Source organism: Pinus tabuliformis, chromosome 3_1, assembly GCF_031772625.1.
Source record: "Pinus tabuliformis cultivar Carrire ecotype Pingquan chromosome 3_1, CPIR1, whole genome shotgun sequence".
NCBI lineage: Eukaryota > Viridiplantae > Streptophyta > Pinopsida > Pinales > Pinaceae > Pinus > Pinus tabuliformis.
Genome location: NC_142301.1, coordinates 762,369,218 through 762,389,361, shown reverse-complemented (window position 1 = coordinate 762,389,361; position 20,144 = coordinate 762,369,218).

Below are 20,144 nucleotides of genomic sequence, written 5' to 3'. Positions count from 1 at the left end.
CTAGCCAAAATCTTGCTTTATGAGTTATGAGGTTCTATTTATAACAAAGGGTGGGCTAACCCTTGACATTCCCCTTTGTGATTCTTTGACTAACCTCATGATTCTTCAACTTCTTTACAAATCACTCATTACATTACATAGCAACTGTTCAAATTCCATTAATGACACTTGGAATTTCACTTACAACATATTTACAAATAATATACATTTTCCACATGTACCCATGTGAGACGAAATAGGCTAGAGACAACCTAACAAGACAAACCACTATGAATCAGAAGTTTGGGGCAAGACCAACCCGGCAACCTCCACTTGAGGCTTCTCGGTGACGTACTGATACCAAGCTTGGTATTGTGATGTGATGTCCCTAAACTGCTTCATGGTGTCTTTCTGATAGCAGACTCTTTCCTCCATGTATTTTGGGTATATGGTCTTGGAACCTTTGTCCAAATCATCCTGAAGCCTGTGTAGCATGGTATTGACCATGATAGGACCACCAATGTACTTCTACATGGTTTTTGCACTCAGCTCCAAGTCATTTTTGGTGGCCCCTTGCCTTAGTTGCTCCGTGTACCTCTCGATCTCTAGCTAGACTTGATTCTTCTGCTTAGCTTCAGTCAAGAAACTGATTAACGAGATCATATGCGTTCTTATCATGACATCCAAACTCTTATGAAACCATGCATATGAAGTCTGTATGTTGCAGACAAATAGGGCGATCTACTCATAGTTCTGGATCAACATTCAAATCCTTTTTTTTTTCTAGATCGGCCTACGGCTTCATCATATTTTGCAAGTGAAGCGGGGCTCCCTTGTACCTCATTATTCATTCTTGCACATGGGTGATGGCAGCATATATTCCCTTGAGATTTTGGACAACCCTTCTGCTCCACTGTTGAAATCCATATAGGTGGAAAATCGCCTTATGCACGGTGAAAAAATTGTCAAAGAGTTTCTATATGGTGGCCTCAAGACTTGATACTTCAACAACTATCATTTTTATCATATTTGCCATTATAGAACCTACAGATTGTTCTTCCTTCTGCATGGCCGCTTGCAATTTCTTTTTCATCTGTTCATTCTCGACTAAGAGGAACTCAACATTTGTTCTCATGGCTCCTGCATAAGCCAAAGTGGCATCGGCCATGGAAACTAGATGCTTTCTAATATCTAACACTATCACCCTTTCCTTCATAAATACAGGTGACGCGTGATCAGCTCGGAAATGCTTTCGTTGCGCCTATACAATCTTCTTTTGCAACTCGTCAAATGATAGATTGTACACATCCAACACCGAATCATCATTAAGGAGAACATCCTCTCCTTTCTCACTCAGGACTGGTTCTGATACTAGAGGTGGTGGATATTGAGGGGTGACCTAGAGTGCATGTGGCGTGAGGTCAGTGTCTTGATATTGTGGTTCATCTGCCAACTCCATTTCTGTCACTTCGATCAATTTCTCAATCTATTGAGCAAGTTCTCGATCCTGAATCTACTCACCCTCTTCTTCAACTGCTAGTTGTTCTGACTCCTCAAACTTTATAGGTGTAGTTTTCTCTATCATCAAGCCTTTCCTTTCTTCTTCTTCCTATTTCTACTTCTCTCTCCTCTCTCTCCTTCTTAGCTCCTGCTCTTCCTTCAACTTCTTCTCTATTTCTTGCAACTTCCTTTCTGCTTCCTCCAGCCTTTTCTTTTCTTTCTTCCTTCGCTTTGCCTTCTTTATGCATTGTTGCCTCTTTTCCTTCGGTGCCAAATCTACTTTCTCAATGAGAGGATATTCTTTGACCTTGTAGCTTTTCTCAACCTCTGGGTTCTCAAAAATATTCCTCTTACCCTTGTCCTACACTAGTTTGCTTCTTATTGTTGTTGTTGTTGTTGTTACTTCCTACGGTGCTTCTACCTATAGAGTAACTTTCCATGTTGTGGCTATACTAATCTACTCATTAAGCTTGAAGTAGTTGTAACAGTACCTCCAATGTTCCTCCTCTACCCAATGAAATGTGCCATGGATCCATGGATAGTACACCTTCACACAATGCTTCTTAAAAATACCATGGGGATCATACGGATTGTATTCCTTGGTGCCAAACTTGAACTTCACTATTTCCTTAGCTTCGACATCCACATCTTTCAAGCTCTTAATATCATACAATTTGATCCGCAAAGGAAGGGTGGGCCATTGCGCCTTCTTCTTCCTATGAAATCCTGGTGATAAACCTGTGGAGAGGTGATATGCAACCTCTTGCATGACCAACTTGTCTATGGCATACCTTAGTAGAACATGTAGAGGCTTATCTCCGCCAAACACTCTAATGAAGGTTCCATCAGGTGAGGTACACCAATATGCAATTTTAAGTATTGCCTCTAATGCTTCTTGGGACATGCAATGTGGATCCTGCTCAAAGATCAACTTGTACACTGGGATGATGAAATGGTCAGTCAACCTCGCCATAACTCCTTGGTAGCTACAATCAGAAAGAAAATTGCAAGAAATGTTGACAACAATCTCTTTTGGTGTCCATGTGCAACCCATGCCAAGAAAATGATGTTGGGCACAGATTGCATCAAGTAAATACGCGAACATGTAGAATATCGCTTGCTCATCCTTGGTAGTATTCTGAGCATTAGTCACATGGAATTTCAACTAAAGAGACAATAGATTTGACCAATTGAATGGCCTTCAATAATTCACCAACTGGTCCAACACAACCACCCAATTTTCCGAAAAGGTTTTGTTCTCTCTTGACCGTATAATCGGCATGCAAATATGATCAAGAACCGGTAGGCCTTTCTGAGTGACTTAGTCTTGTAGACATGATTGGGTGTTTCTCTGAATTCCAACAACTATTTCACCCATCGCTTTATAATATCTTTGGTGTTCACAAAGTTGTGGGTGGCATAGAAAATCGCATCCATGTAGTTCACCAACTGAGGTAAATGATACATATTTTGATAGTTCTCTGCCTTGAGGTTGGAAAGTTGCATCCCACTGGCACCGCTCAATGTCATAATTTTTGGATTTGTGTGTGACACAATCCAGCAAATGATATTGGAACATGGGAAGGCAGGGTACCTAAATGCAACCTTATGTAAGCCTCAGCGGTGGACATTTATATAAACCTGTTGATCCTCTAGATATTATACTTGAAGACCCTACAAATATATCATTGATTTCCTACCATGTTAACTTCATGGCCTTCTCAATGAACAACTGAGTGTCTGTATAAATTGGAAAATTCACTGACATGTGCTCAACTTCTTCCCCAGTGCTACTCTTGACAATATCCTTTGATGTAACTCTCTTGGAAGCCATGTTACCCGTAACTATTGGAGAGTTTCTCAACAAATGTCGTACCTGGAGATGGAAAGGACAATCATGGCATGAAAATGTTAGCTTGAAACCAAAATCACTTCAAGAATAGGCCAAGAAACAGATTGGTAAACTGCTAGGAAGGATTATGCAATCTTGGCCCTCAGAGGTGACTGACTACCAGCTGGAACTGCACATTGCGCAATCCCAACAGCTAGTAGGGAGGTCTTGTTGACTACAATTGCACAATGCGCAGTTCAGTCTTGGGACATGCGAGGAGAAAATGTGCATTCCGCAGTCTTAGTGGCCAAGACCAGGGGATGGCTCCTAAAACTATGTAGTGCACAGTTGGAGCTATGCCCAGGAAATCTCTACGAAATTCCAGAAGCTAAGGCCAAGGCCTTGAGCTCCATAAATGCACAGTGCATGCTTGGGAAGACAAGATCTGGGCCAAGGAAGCCCAGATCTGCCCAAGGGAAGTGAGAAATTGAACAGATCTGAAGGATTGAATGATGCTGAGTGCAAATCTAAGTGAATGATAATGCATGTGACTGAAATGAGTGTAGGAATCAATCAAACTGAAGGAAAATGAAGCATATGGAGAGATTTGCTGCAACAGTGACCATTAGTTCAAAAACTGGGTAATGGATGCAACACTTAGGAAAGGCAATGCAAAATTAAAAAAAACACTTCTACAATCTAAAACAAGATGAAACACTAGCGGTCGTTCAAAAAAATGAGTGAAACAACACTCTCACAAGCTAAACAAACAAAAGCGACATAAAAAGTAGCAAAATACTAGAAAAGAAAGACTTACCTGAAAAAGCAACGACGATTACACCAGAGTTTCCTTAATCTCCTCGAGAATGCCAGAGCTCCAAGATCGAATGTGAAAATGATATCTGGTACCATTCATTAAATAGATTTGTTCAATTTAGGTTTTATGACGTGAAGGCCAAAAATCAAGGAAAAAGCGACACTTGGTGATAGTTTCTAAAATAACTTGAGTGTCTCCTCTGGGCTACTAAAAATAGATCCCTGTTTTTTAGGGATGTTTTTTCACTTTTTTACCTTTTTTTGGGGAAGAATGCCATGCATTTCCTGGAGAGATTGCACAGTTCCAGGAAGGACTGGGCAACTCACTAGCTCATGCACTGGACAACTTCTGAGCAAGAAGCTTTTGCGCAATTTCTGAGGTTGTCTAGTTTGCCTCGCATGCTCTGCGTAGTTTTCTAGTTGAAGGCGGGCTACCAACTAGCTCTGTGTAATTTTGGAGTTGAAGGTTCACTGTCAGCTTGGACTACACAATTCCCGAGAACAAGGTTGATTTCCCTCAAGGATTGTGAAGTTCACTAAGGAAACACTAGAACCTGGTTGAAACCAAGTCAAGAGATCGGCTTGTGGGTTAGATAGTAAATCAAGTAAGAAAACACAAGCCAAAATGAAAAATGTGAAGCTCAATCAAAGGACAAGTACCTGGGTCAATGCGAGATGAGTTCTTATGATTTAGGAGGGAGGCTCCAAAATGAAGCATAGGAAAAATTTTGGAGGGTGGTTGTAGCCACTACAACGTTGGCAACGCACTGGTATAAATCCAGCTCTCTATATCGACCTTGTCTCTAGTAAAGCGAGTCCAACTCTTTCATAAGTATTGTTTGATTCTTTGATTTCCATAGCTTCTTCACTAGCTTGATTTAAATATGTAATCCCGGTCATTCTCTTTATCAGTAGCACACATACCAAGCCAAGTCAACTGATTTGTTTCGATTGGGGATGAGGGGTATATTGATGCACAAGTAATATAGATGTCGTAGTTTTAGTTTCATCTTTGGTGTTGCTCCACTGCCAGAAAGCCTAGACAATACCCTAGCAGAGTCACTTCAGGAACACAATCATTGCTTTGCTGCCAGCGAGCCTGGACAGTACCCCGACGGAGTTACTTTCTTCACCTCTCTGTGCAGGAAGCCTTTCTCTTCTTTGACCTTTATTTTTATTTTTTATTTTATTTATTTATTTCGGTGTTTATTTTTCAAAGAACTGTGCATAGGCACTTATTTATTTCATGAGGCCGAAGAGGGATCTCGACTTATTGATAGTAGAAGAGGTTACCCCTTCAAAGAAGGATGCTTATATATATCTCTAACATACTTTTTAAGGTTTTCCCCCTCACCTTACTCTACTTGACTGAGTTGACAAGGGGTAACCAAATATAGATAACCGATTAGAGTAGGCGTTACTAGTTAAAAGTCTGAGCGTCGCGATTTCACCAAGACTCACTTTGAAAGGAATGTATTTTCCATTAGGGTATCATCGACTAAAAACTGCAATATCTTCATAAAGAGATGGAATAGATAGATAACCAATTGTTGATATCTATACAAGTCATCTTGTATTTCACCATGCTTGTCTCAAGAAGCCAAACATAGTTTCATGCGAAAACTAATCCTAATGGTGCATAAAACAACAAAAAAGAAAAGGAAAGAAGTAAGATGAAGAAAAACCAAAATAAGCAAAAGAAAACAGGAAAGAAAATACTACTCCTACTCCTAAGATAAGCAGAGCATGGGCCAACTCACGTGAAGTGATATTTCCAATGCAGCCACCGGCGCATTGGTTGACCCATGTAGGTGATGGCATGGTTGACGAGAAAGATATTCAAGCAAACCAATAGACAAGAAATATAAAGAAATAAAAACCAAATCATTCGAAGTTTGAATGCATCCACAGAAAAGAAAAAATTGAAAGCACATGAAAGGCACTCTGCAGATGTATCATGGTGTTGTGTCACATTGTGTGTGGACGAAAAGCATGTACACTCCTTCGAACTTGAAAAAACAAGAAAACATGAAGAAAGAAGAAAATTTTCATTTCACAATACTGCTTGCTACATATGAATTCTCCAATGCATGAGCGATAGGATCGTGTGATTCTAGTGGAGGATGCGAAAATTGTGAGCTAGATTGATTTTCAATGTGAACAGGAGAGTGATGAGGATCCTGGGGAGATTCAACAGATTTTTTGTTGGAAGTGGCACTGACCTCAAGGCTACAAGAACCTGACATAATCATCAGCTCAAGCTGAAGTGCCTCAACAACTTGAGGGCTTTCCACTTCAACAGAAGATAGATCATCAAAGACTGATGGATTAAAAATATCAAAATTAGGTGAATCAGAATCGTGACCAAATGAATGAGTGAAAATATTACAACAACTATGATCAGAAAATTTTAGATGGTCAACGACATCCGCATGATCTAATGAATCATAGAGAGGGGTTGATGAGAAACATAAATTTTCACCCTTTTAGTTTCCAGAAATGAAAGATGAGAGATCAAGTGGATTCGGGAAGAAATATTTTTCCTCTCCACAATCAAATGACAGACTTACATCTTGTGCATTCTGTGAATGATCGAAAGTGGAAACATCTGGAGATGAATTTTCAAAAGAGGAATCAATAGTGGCGAAATCGCAGAAGATGTCAAGATAAAGTAGATGAGTTGCGGAAAAAAGGAGGTGATCATTCACCACAACTTATTGTTTGAATTTCCCCACACACTCCTCAAAAATGATAGCACAAGTTAGATGTTCAACAACTCTGTCCATAAATTGGTCCTCGTGAACATCACTTGTCGAGTCTGGAACGGATGAACACAACACACCAAAATCTGAAGGACCAAAGGAACCTGTGGACGGAGGTTGATAATATGAGACCACGTGACAACGATAGGGCTCATAGTCCAAATCTACGTAGAAATCCAAAAGCAGGTGGGGTAGGAGGAGATGTTGACAATTCAACAGGTAAATTCACAACTTCTCCCACCTCGTCCTATGGAGCTAGTGATGTTTGATGAGAAGGGAATGGAGGTTCACTTGGAACAACAACCTTGTCTGTCTCAGATTTATAAGCCCTAACACCGAGGTATGTGAGGAAGGGTTCGAAAGATTCTAAATCATGTGGATTCTCAGAGATGTGAACAAGATACTGAAATATTTCATTTCAAAATTTCGAGTCAACTTCATCTTCCGGAAATTCAAAACAGTAGTGACATAAACGATCATAAAAGTGTGCAACTGATTCGTTAGGTGCTTTTCGCAATTTTAGAATTTTGTGATTAAGTGCTTTATGGTAATAAAAGAGAAATCACGACCTAATTCTTTGATGATGTGGTTGAAATATTGTATAGAGGATGCGGGAAATGTGTGAGACCATTGCTTAATGCACCCTTCGAATGTGTAAGAGAACAACCCATAGGCAATGTCATCCGAGGGGACTTCATTCTTTTCATAGAAACACCGAAAGGAAACTGTGTGGATTAATAGGGATTCTCCGCTTTTTCCATCAAATTTGATTTGTGACAAGTCATATATAACATCCACCGGTGCATCGAAATCATGAGTATGAGAAAAACATGTCAAGGTTGAGATTGTGATATAAGTCATGAAGGATGTGCAAAAATTAAAAATAGACTTCAAGGGCTCAGCTTGTCATCTAGTCTTATTTCTAGAGTTATAAATGTTAGCGGTGTTGGACCCACCAAGATTCATGGGATCTCCCCGGTAAGAAGTACCAACTAGACCTCAGACCGTTCAGAGTAGGAATCCCAACAGTGGGCGGTAATGTAGTGACTTGACTGTGGTATTGTGTAGAGATAATTATGATGACTTTGGTTGGAAGAAAGTGTGTGACCTTGCAGCGAGTCAAGTGATATGCATGCGGGTTCTAACACATAACGGGGAAAATCAAGTGTGCCCCTTAGAATCCTGTAATAGTACATAGCTTGAAAAGAACACATGAGTGGAATGACATCACGAGCTAGAATGCAGAATAGTCCACAAACCAAAGTGATGGACTAATCCAACAACACGCATTCAACAAGATTCATACAATTGCATACAAAGTAGTTCATATGCAAATGCGTAAGTTAAACAACATACATTGCTAAAGCAACCAGAATAGTCCACCTACAATAACAACATATGCATGAAAGCGTGTTTCCTCAGTGATTATTATTATAAGTGAAAGTTCCATCCATACATACACTATTGACAACCACTAACCCCAATAGTGGAACATTATAGTCAAGAACACATGCTTCTCCAAAGAGGTATATTCGCTCTATGTTGTGGAGAAGCCAAATCTCGTCACAATACTCCTAAGCCTTCTCTAAGCCTAAGCCTGGCCAAAAGCTTGGCTCCTAAAAGATTGTTTTATGAATTATAAGGTTCTATTCATTGGCTTTATTTGGGCTGCCTGAGGTTTGATCTATACTGCACACCAACAAAACCCTCAATCATTGGCCCTTTCAGCAACGACCTACAAGCATATCACAGTCTCACTCGAAGTGACTATGGGAGGATGTAGAACTAGGTTTTTTCAGCCTTGAAGGATGTTGAGATGTGGTAATATTATGTTCTTTTATTCTTAACATTCATAAATCACTTCACCATATTACATTAATCACTTAATCATATCATATCAAACATAAACCATCATTGTGTTGAAATCAAATGCAACTGTAATAACTGCAACTCTAAAATAGATAATAATAAAATATACACATAATGACACCAAATTACCATAGTTTACCCCAATGTGAAGCTACATCCACAAGAAATGTTGCTTAATATAATAAATCGTGTACAACAAACATTTCTTGGTCTTCGCACTAAGCTGCAGAGCCTCTTCTTCACCACAAAACTACAGATCACAATAATACAACCATAATACTAATTTGGATCATAAAAGATGATTCTCTTCTTTATTACTTTACAAAAAAGGAGGGGCTTTGACCCACCCCGAAGCCCCACACCACGTGGTATATTTACTGCATGGTCCACTTTACACTCCACTGCTTTACTGCATGGTCTACTTCACGCTCCACTATATTCTCCATTGCACACTCTGCTCCACACAATGCAGAGTATTTGCTAAAATCTAGGCCAAGTTGGGCTACGCCCAACAATCCCCCAACGCTCACATGTGACTCGTCCCAATTCACTCAGTCGTTTTTCCTCTGATTTTTGCTATGATGTTGTTGTAGGCATTGTTGAACTTCTGCAGAATCTATATGACCTGCTTCTCTTCATTGTGCACTTCCTCCAGCAGTGCTTCTATCACATGTTCTGTAGCCTTTAATACCATCACCGTCTTGCTCTGTTGAAGTTCTTGAAGCTTCTCATCTACTTCTTGGGATAGTTGGAGAGCCTCATCGTGCCATGGCTAAGTTCTCTCTGTCAAAAACTATTCTTCCTTCCTTAGCTCCTCAATATTTTTTTTGGGGGAATTTAAGTCATTGATCTTAGCGAGCTTCTATGAGATTGGTAAGGTATTCACAGTTTCCCAAATCTCTTCCAGCTGTTGCTAATTCTGTTGAATGTCTTCCTGCAGTTTCTACACATTTGGATCTTCCTACAACAAATTCAAAATCTGTAAACTCTCGTCCAAAACTTTCCCATAGTATGCGATTGTTTCAGAGATGTTGGCCATTGCAGCCTTCAGGTCAATCTCACTCTACTCTCGCACTTATTGTGGTCTGGTTGGTTGCAGCTTCATCTGTATCTCACTAATATTTATCTCATATGAGAATTACACTTCCACAATTCTCTCCTTATACCCTTTTACTGCAAGGTCGATCTTCATGACCTTGTCCTCTACTGGCTCCTCTTCTTCGGACATCAAGGTCTGGAATCTCTCTGCATGTTTCTTCAACCACCTCATTGATCTTCTATTGCTGCTAAACCACCTCATCCCTTTCCTAGATCGTCTAGTAACAAAGCCCACTCTCTTTCTACCTAAATGTTCAACTGCGAGGTGTTTTGTTCGCGCAGCTTTAGCTCCTATATTATTGTTGGGATAGGGTCCCTACGATCAGTTTTGGGGTTATTTAACTCAAAATTTGTAAATTTTTTGTAAAAGATGTAAAGTCTCCGCGAAATGGGGGTGCGGAGCATGCAGCTAGATAGTATTCAAAGGGGTTTAGCCCCTTGTTTGGATAAGTAAATAGGTCGATTTTGAGACTCACCCATGGTCCACAAACCATGGTACTGTATTGAACAAAGTTATATATAGTTGAGTCATAGCGAGTCTAAAGGTAGTAGCTGATAACTGGAAGTAAAGATAGAGATTGTTTTGGGCAAGTGCTAAGGCAGCAAAGATCTCCTTCCTGTACTTAGGCGAAAGGGGAAGGCTCCTGTAGTTGAGTGCACAGGAGGCCTTGTTAAGTCCGCAGCTGAGTGCGCAGACCCCTGCAGCTAAGTGCGTCGGTTAAAGGATTCTCTAATCTGAACATTGAAGCTTAATAAAGATTGATTTTGAAGAAATATCATGCATCTAAGTATTATTTTCTATTCTGTTTATGTTACGATTTGGCACTTTATAATATTTTTTTTGTGGAAAATTGTATAAATGTTGTGCGAATCTAATAAATCTATAATATTTATGCATGTCTTAAGTAATTATCTATGTTCACGAAGTTAAGGGTTAATTCTGTTATGATTTCTGATGAACTAGATAGATCTGCGCAAAGGTAGATCTAGTGTCATTGATTAATGCATGAAAGTAGATAGCTGCTTCCTTAGGGTCTACAAAGATTGGTCACAGACCTTCGCAAAGGTATAGATTTCTTCAATACAATACCATGGTTTGTGGACCATGGGTGAGTCTCAAAACTAACCTACTTACTTATCCAAACAAGGGGCTAAAACCATTTTGACTCCTATCTATCCGCACGCTCTGCACCCTCATTTCATGGAGACTTTACATCTTTTACAAAATTTGGGTTAACTAAACCCAAAATTGACCCTAGGGACCCTATCCCAACAGGTGTGCCATGCTGGAAAAATTCCAGATGTATCATCAGAAGAGCATGCCCCATCACCCACAGGCTAATGGAATGGTAGAAGCTTTTAAAAATATTTTGGATCATGCATTGACAAAGGTCTACAACACGCAAAGGAATTACTGGGACAAGTGCATACATGCTATTTTATGGGCTTATAGGACGACCTGCAAGAAGTTGACAGGTCAAACTTCGTTTAGGTTGGTCTATGGAATTGAAGCAGTAATGCCTATGGAGTATATTGTCCCAAGTATATGTATTGTAGCATTAACAAAGATGGAGGATCGTGAAACCTTGGAGGAATGGCTCGCGCAGATCATGGAGTTAGAAGAAGACTGCCTTCTTGCAGGATTTCACCAACAAGTGCAAAAAGAACACAAGAAGGCATGGCATGATCGGCATATTAAGCTGCACACATTTAAGGTAGATGATTTAGTGTTTTTATATGACATCAAGTTCACGAAATTCCCAGGAAAGTTTCAAATGCACTGGTTGGGGCTTTATGTTATTAAGGAGGTCATGTATGGTCGCGCAGTTTAGCTCGCAAAGCTAAATGGGGAACCATTCCCTAGAAAAGTGAACGGAAGTAGGCTGAAGTTGTACACAGGGGATCCTGCCCCTACACAATGGCTATATGGAAGCAAGAGAGTCTTAGTAATCCAACCAGTTACAATGGATTGCGGGACTATAAACTACACTGCTCGACTAGTTGAAGGACGTGCTACAGAGGCTGCGCGATAGATGACATGCATGCGAAAGATGAAGTTTCACTGGATGAGCTGCACCATGGAGGATAGTTCTGCATAGATGGGTCCAAAAGTAGCCATTGGAATTACTATTCATGATTTGATGGTCAAAAATTACTTAAGAGGAGTGGGTAGGCACCATTTATGGTGAAAATCTTTGGATATCTACCGCCAAAGATGCATTGATGATCAGAAATTAGGGGAATGGTCGGATTTGAATTCAAAACCTCCTATAAATTGCACATGTTGGTCCATCAAATAAGACTTTTCATTCTGAGAGTTGTCTGGGCACTTTGTTGTTCAAAGCTTATGAGTCATCAATTCTAGGAGGATTTCGTGTCAAGCCTAGCATTTACAACCTTACCTGAGTGGAACCAAAAAGTCATTCTCCAAAAAATGGCTGCCACAAACCCCGTAGAAGCCATGAGTTCTGAAGTTTCCATCTATGACGCAACAACCCTTGAGATATCAAGTATGGAAGCTACAACTCTTGTACCTACCATGTCGAGGTCGCCTAGGCTAAAGCAATCTGCTTCTAAAGAAAGACAGAAGAAGCCGATGTCGGTGAGACATTCACCGAGGAAAAACTTAGAGGTGAAACAGAAGGAGAAGAAAGACAAACAGCCAGAAAAAGTGGTTGATTTGGAGGACTAATAATACCAAGGTGTAGAGGAATTTGATGTCAAAGAGGTCATGCCTATCTCACGGCTCCCCGCATACATCCCTCTATGAAAGAGAAAAACCAAAGTTACTAAAGACCCAGATTCCAGGAAATTCATAGTTCCAACACCCCTGAACAAGTGGAATTTGAAGGCACAACACTAACGCGCATTCCAGTACTTAAAATGAAGGATTGGGGCCTCGCGAACCATGATACATTCCCACATTTGTTGACTAGAAAGTATATGACGAAGATATACTATGAAGAGACTAGAGTTACGTTATTGGAACCTATGAAGTGGGTCAGAGGTGTTCAGAAGGCGGGGTTGTTGCACATGCTCTACATACCACATTTTCATCGGTCGACTATCAACACGGTGTGTGTGCACCAGCTCCTCGCACTAGTGCACAATGGGTGCCTATGGCGTAGGGAGCCCATCCCGATTACAGACATGTTAATTCATCGGATCACAAAGCTTCCCTTCAAAAGGGTGGATCCTGCCAAGGAGTTTGGAGGGAAAAGTGGAGAGAAAGAGTTAGAAGACAAGATGAAGGCCGAATATTGGCTCGTTAAGAAGTCGCACAAATATTCTACCTGCTCTATTCAGGACCACGCAGTGCAGTTCACTGCCCAGATTCTTGCAGGGAAAATCATGAGGAAATGTTCCACAGACAAAGTTCTGGCACCAGTGGTATCACTAGTTGCCCAGTGTGCGAAGGGATTTCAATATAGTTGGGTGAAGTATCTATGCAAGGAGTTCCTCGAGAACTGTCGCGAAGCTCAGGAAGAGAGCAAGACCTTCCACTATGCATGGTTGTTATTGTCTATTGTTTTAGTAGCTTGGATATTGCCGAAGGATAGTCAGTTTCCCCCACAACCAGAAGATTTACCCAAGGCAGCAAGGTTCACTTCACTGTGGGAAACAAAGGATACGAAAAGGATTAAGGATTTGAAAATTTTCTGGATCTCGATGGAGATCGACCTTCAAATGGTTATCAGTCAAAGGCCAAGGTTTTCCCCAACCTTGTTTGTGCAATTAAATCCTTCATGGAGTTCAAGGCCGATTTCCACAATGTTTCAATCAGGGCGCGAAAGGACCCAAAGAACCCATGGCAGACGCTGCCATATTCGGTATCTGATATGAACGTACAGGAGATAGTGGGGAGTCAGCCAGTAGAGTGGCGCAAAGCCACAGAGCTTGGTGTTGATACAAGCAAAGGTGCAGAGGGCTCTACTGCGTAATCGACCACTACACAGAAGTGTAAGGAAGCAACCCAGAAGGTCGCACGAGTTCTAGCTGAGAAAAAGAAGAAAGAAGCAGTTGACAAGGCAGCTACAAAAAAAGAACGTGCTTCGAAGGAACGCGTTGATAAAGAGTGCCCTGCAAAAGAATAGGCTAAGAAATAACGCTCAGACACAAAATAAGGTGAAGGATCAGCTTCACAACACACAGATGAACAGGAGCTTGCAGGCCAGGAAAGAGGCGATGGAGAGGAGCAGACACTCCCTTCACCTTGAAGAGGCGTGGAAAGGAGTATATTGTTGGACAATCAAAGAAGCATAAGTCCGATAAGCAGACGTGCATAGACCCAATGGTCTTGACAAAGGGGGGCCTTGAAGAGATCGACGATAAATTCAAGGACACAACGACAGAGTTGTGGTAGCATTTCAAGCAAAAATATATGTAAATGGTGGGGAGTGTCCAAAATGATCTATCCAAGGTATAGATCTAGACTGGCAGAATTCAAGTGAGCGGGGTGAAAGTGAGCCTGGTACAAGGAAGTGGAGCAGTAGTATAATTCGAATAGAACTTGGACCTCAGAGTGATACCTTTACCAGAAGGTTCTATTAGTGCAGAGTCAAAAGAGGACCGTGTTGTGCTAGGTACAGTGAAGGACATGGGTGTCAAATTGGTCACACTGTTGCTTCTGACCCTCCATGTGTTGCATCAAGGGGTTTTAGACAAACTCATGATCAGGGAGAAGCGCACCCTCACAGTCATAAGTGAGTTCAAAGTCAAAATGAACAGATGTTTGTGGAGAAAGCTCAAATGCTAAAGGAAAAGGAGGAGCTACAGACACGAAGTCAGAGCCTGGAGAGAGCAATAGAATAGGCCTGCAAATCAGTTCCAGAATTGAACATCCCAGAGGATTCTGTAGCTTTAGAAAAAGTAAGAAAATTGGTTGTTGTGGTGCGCGCATCAAAGGATGAGATCAGCAGAGTTACCTTTGATTTTCAAATGAAGATATCAGGCTGCAGCTAAAGTTGTAGCCCACTACTCTGCCAAAGGTTTTGGAGAAACGTGGCGCAGCCATCAAGGAGCACATGGCTACTCTGGACAGGGCAGTGAAATGTTGTGACTTTATTTTCAACCACGCCATGGAGTTATGGGATATTTTGCAGGAGCACACAACCTGCAACAATTACATACAAAAATTCACAAGGACCAACAGAAATATGATGAAATCAGGGCGACTATGTGCACATTGGCACCAGTCCAGCACTTCGTGTGCCTACAAGAAGGAAATCTTCTACAAAAACAAGTTCAGGAATTGCAGAAAAAAGAATCAGTTTTGAAGGCTCGGCTTCAACCGTGGATAGCGGAGGCTAGCGAGATTTCTCAGACCATACAGGAGAAACTAAAAGCATTGTATTAGACTCAACAGGCCATGAGTCTGGCAGTAGAGGGAACAACTACTTAAAATTTGGTTGAATAGGTACAACAAGAAACCGTACAAGGAATGGTGAATCAGGAAGTCTTGAAGCAGGATTTTAGTATGCTCTGTCACAAAGTATAAAAGCTCGCTAAGTGACTCAAGGGTGGGTCACCATATCTGTGTTAGGGGCATGTTGGGATAGGGTCCCTAGGGTCATTTTTGGGGTTAGTTAACCCAAATTTTGTAAAAGTTTTGTAAAATATGTAAATTCTCCGCAAAATGGGGGTGTGTAGCGTGCAGGTAGATAGGAGTCAAAGGGGTTTTAGCCCCTTATTTGGATAAGTAAATAGGTCAGTTTTGAGATTCACCCATGGTCCACGAACCATGGTATTGTATTGAAAAAAGCTATATATAGTTGAGTCATAGCGAGTCTAAAGGTAGTAGTTGATAACTGGAAGTAAATATAGAGATTCTTTTGGGAAAGTGCTAAGGCATGAACGCTTTGCTTCTTGTACTTAGGCAAAAGGGGAAGGCTTCTGTAGCTAAGTGTACGGGAGCCTTAGTAAGTTCACAGTTGAGTGCGTGGACCCTTACAGCTGAGTGCGCAGGTTAAAGTAGTCTGTAATCTGAACGTTGAATCTTAATAAAGATTGATTTTGAAGAACTATCATGCATCTCAATATTATTGTCTATTATGTTTATGTTACGATTTATCGCTTTATAATATGTTTTCTGTGGAAAATTGTATAAATGTTGCACGAATATAATGAATCTATCATATTTATGTATGTCTTAAGTAATTATCTGTGTTCGCGAAGTTAAGGGTTAATTATGTTATGATTTTTTATGAATTGGATAGATCTGCATGAAGGCAGATCTAGGATTATTGATTAGCACATGGAAGTAGATAGACTACTTCCTTAGGGTCTCTAAATATTGGTCGCAGACCTTTGCGAAGGTCTAGACATTGTTTTACTCGAGTTACAGTATCAGGCCATAGAAGGATACTGATTTGTGCAAAGGAATATCTAAGCTATAAGAGCTAAGATCGCTTATCACACTATCTCTGGATGCATAAACCTAGTTCTGGCATCCCCCAATACTACTTCAGGTGAGAATGCAGCCTGCACTATGCAGGTTTTTGCCGAAAGGGACAACAATTATGGTTTTGTTGGTTGGTTTGAACAACTCTGAACCTGGTTCAAGTCCCCTTAAGCCAACAATTATCTCCAGGTGCAACTTTTGTAATCTATACAGTGGTACTGCTACGATGTTCATGTTGACATTCCTCAATTCTTTAGCATGCTTCTGAACCTCGACTGAGTCAAACTATAGGGCTCCAGTAGGTATCAATGTTATTCATGTTGCAAGTGTAGGCTCTATTTTCCGTTCTCCTACAATTTTCTCCACTACCTGCGTTGGCTGTCTAATTGTCTGCGCCAATATTATGAGTTATGCGATGCCTTCTTGCACCCTTGTTAGAATTATGTCGTAGCGATCTTCTAACTTATTCCACAATTCTGTCATCACCTCTTGAATCCTATCCCCAATCTGATCCAGGCCCCCATCAGTAAGGACCATTGGCATGATATCCTTTTTCTTCTCTTCCTTCTACTTCTTCTTGCTCTTGGTGGAAACTTCGCCTTGTGCCTTCCTCTTTTCTGTGATAGCTTGTTCTGTTTCTGTTTTTTCATACTCTTTATTTTGTTCATCACCTTCAAGAGGATTGTAGTGTCCCTCATCATGTTGCTCCTTTTCCTCTAAGTCGTGGTCATCCTTGTCTTTGTCCTTTCCACTTGCTTCTGCATGTTGTGATGTGTCCTCCTCTGTCACACTATGTTCTTCCTATGTTTCTAGGACAGTCATTCATTCTGTGAGTCATTGTTGTACTTGTGCAAGGAGGTCATTTTTTGTTACTAAATATGGAAGGGGATTCCATTTCTTCTTTGTGTCCCTGCAAGCCTGTATACATACTTTGTGGAAATCAGCCTTAAACTTCGTAACAGAGCTATACTGCTCATATAAGCTCGGTAAAAGGTGAGGATACTGGTTCACTAACATATGTAAGTCCATATGATATAATACAAAGAACATCATGTTTTCATGTTCTCCTGACACTTTAGTGGTATACCACAACGAGGCATATCACGCAACTTCAACAAACATCTGAATCCAATGGAGGGAACTACGAATCCTCTGTCTCTCTCCATGCCAACATCACAATTATGAAAATTAACCATGCAAAATGAAGTGTGGTACCTTTCTCCTAAACCTTGCGGTAGTTGCACAAAAACTCCTGGCATAGATATGCGGCATTGTTGTATTGAACCCCATTAGTGCACTGTACAACTAATGAAACCACCGATGAAGGGACTTCATTAGCTTGACACTTTCTCGTGGTCTTCCTGGCCAATATGTATGCTGCGAAGAAAACTCCTTGATCACTAATTAAGTTTATGCCATACCCTCGCTTCCCTTTTCTCATTCCAAACTTCTTCTTCATGCTTTCAGCTATGGCGCGGTCCTGATCTTTTCCAACAAATTCTTTTGCAGGGTTCCGCCTTTGATATGGTAGTCTTTTGATTCTCCATATGATCATTTGGTTTATAAGGATCCTCTTCCCCATCCATAGGCATCCATTGTGCACCAACACGAGTAGCTGTCTCACACAGGTTGTGCTCCTTGGACTTCTGTTGAAGTGCGACACATTCAACATGTTCAATAACCCCGACTGCACCTACACAGCCCCCCACGGTTTCAGCTCTAACCTCATCACACCACTTTTAGGGTAGTGTACTTGCTTTAAGTATCTATCTAGTGCGAAATGTGGGTATTTATTCCTGTCGTTGAAATCGTAGCCCGCGAACTTTAGTTGCGGAATTTTCTCAAGGATTTCTCTAATCAATGGTACTGACTCTTGTAATAGGGGTGTGAAGGTGCTATAATTCGCATCCTTCGATTATTTTACGAGTTTTTTATTCATTTTTCTAGGTGGGATATATGGTGGCAAAGGTGATGGAAATGTTGCGTCATCTATTTCCATTTCCACTTGCTTTGTTTCTTCCTCGTTGTCTCAGAATTGTTCGGTTTCTTGTTAAGGTTCGACGAGTTTCTTGTTTTGTTTCTTCTTCATTCTCTCCTCTTTGGTTGGTTTCTTTCATGGAGATCTTTGTTGCATGGGTAATGATGCTGTTGTGGGTGACGCTGCTTCCATGATTCTAGGTAATACCTTCTCATGAAATATATGAACAATTTATTCCCAAGAACGCTTAGACGACATACGATAGCGAAAATTTCTGCAACTTTTCCACAATATCAACACTCGAATTCTGAATTTAGCAAAGTGCCAAATCTTGGCAGGAAGTGGATTTTTGGTTTAGATTATGCTCATTAATTTCATATTTATCCCTAGATCTTGTCAACCTGTCCTCATAAATGCAGCTTTCCATGTGTTTTAACATTAACTTTCCCTTTTAACATTCATATTTTTCTGACGAACTTCAATGCATCCCATATTATAGTGAACAACCCTTCTTACGTTGAGTCTCCTACGAACTTCGACATAATCCAGACTGTAGCGAAGTAACCTCCTATGTCGAAGCTCTTTGCAGCGTAGTTTATAGTCCAATTCAAACTTTCAACTGCATGTGGCACTAAGAATTTTTGCCTTTCTTCTTCAGAGAGAGCTTGTAGGGGTAGGATTGTCCCTGTACAACTTCAACATACTGCCATTTACTCTTCCCTAAATCAACTCTCCCTTTAACTTCGCTAATTTAAATGTGCCTCCATCAGTAATATGCTTGATAAAATATGGTCCCAACCAATGCATTTTTTATCTTCCTGGAAATTTCACAAAATTAATGTCATAGAGGAGAACAAGGTCTCCTACTTGGAACTTCTTCTACTTAATATGTTTTTTCATGCCAGGCCTTTTCTCTTACTTTATGTACATACTGATGGAATATTTCTATAAATTTGTCTTCCTCCAAAGCAAGCAACTGTGACATTCTTTACTTCATTATATCAGGGTCTGCCATTAAAGTTTCAATCCTCAAGCTAGGCACGATGTACTCCATTGGAATCACAACTTCTTGCCCATAGACTAACCTGAAGGGTGTCTGACCTATCAACTTTTTACATGTGGTCCTATAAGCTCATAAAACTATTGGAATTCTAAAGTCCTAGTCATCTCTATTCACATTTCATATCTTAGTAAGTGCATTCCCCAAAATCTTATTAAATGCTTCTACTGTTCCATTGGCTTGAGGATGATAACAGGTACTCTTATGATGATAAAACTGGAACTCCTCATTCAGTGCTTCAATGGTCTTATTTAGGAAGTTTTAACCTTGGTTACTCAACAAAATATTTGGACATCCAAATCTAGACAATGTGTACTCAAAAATAAACTTCGCAGAAATCTCTACGTTGTAGTCCCTTACTGATTATGCATTGACTCATCTTGTCAAAGAATCATTCATTGTAATTATGTACCTCTCACCAGTCCTCCTTCCAACTTGGTTGTTGGGTCCAACGAAATAAATAGCCCATTTGTCAAAGGCCTACAATGTAACTTGTGGTACCAATGGAATTTCATCTCTTCTTTAAGGCTTTCATGTTCTTTGACACACATCACATGCTTGGCAGTATTCCTTTGCATCTTTGTGTAGTGTAGGCCACCACAATATTGCTCTCAAAATCTTCTGCACAGTATCGTTTCCTGCATAGTTTATGTTAGCACTCCGTAAATCTGTTTAGGCTGAGGAAAGGGCCACAGAGGTAACCACAAGACCACTTTGGACTAGAAACTGGTCTTCTCTAGCTGAAAGAGGCTCCCTCAATCGAAAAACCTAAATATTAGAGACTTTAAAGTGCACAATTCGACAAAGACCATATATGAGGAAAAAAAATAGTTTTTTTTGGAAATTGGTGA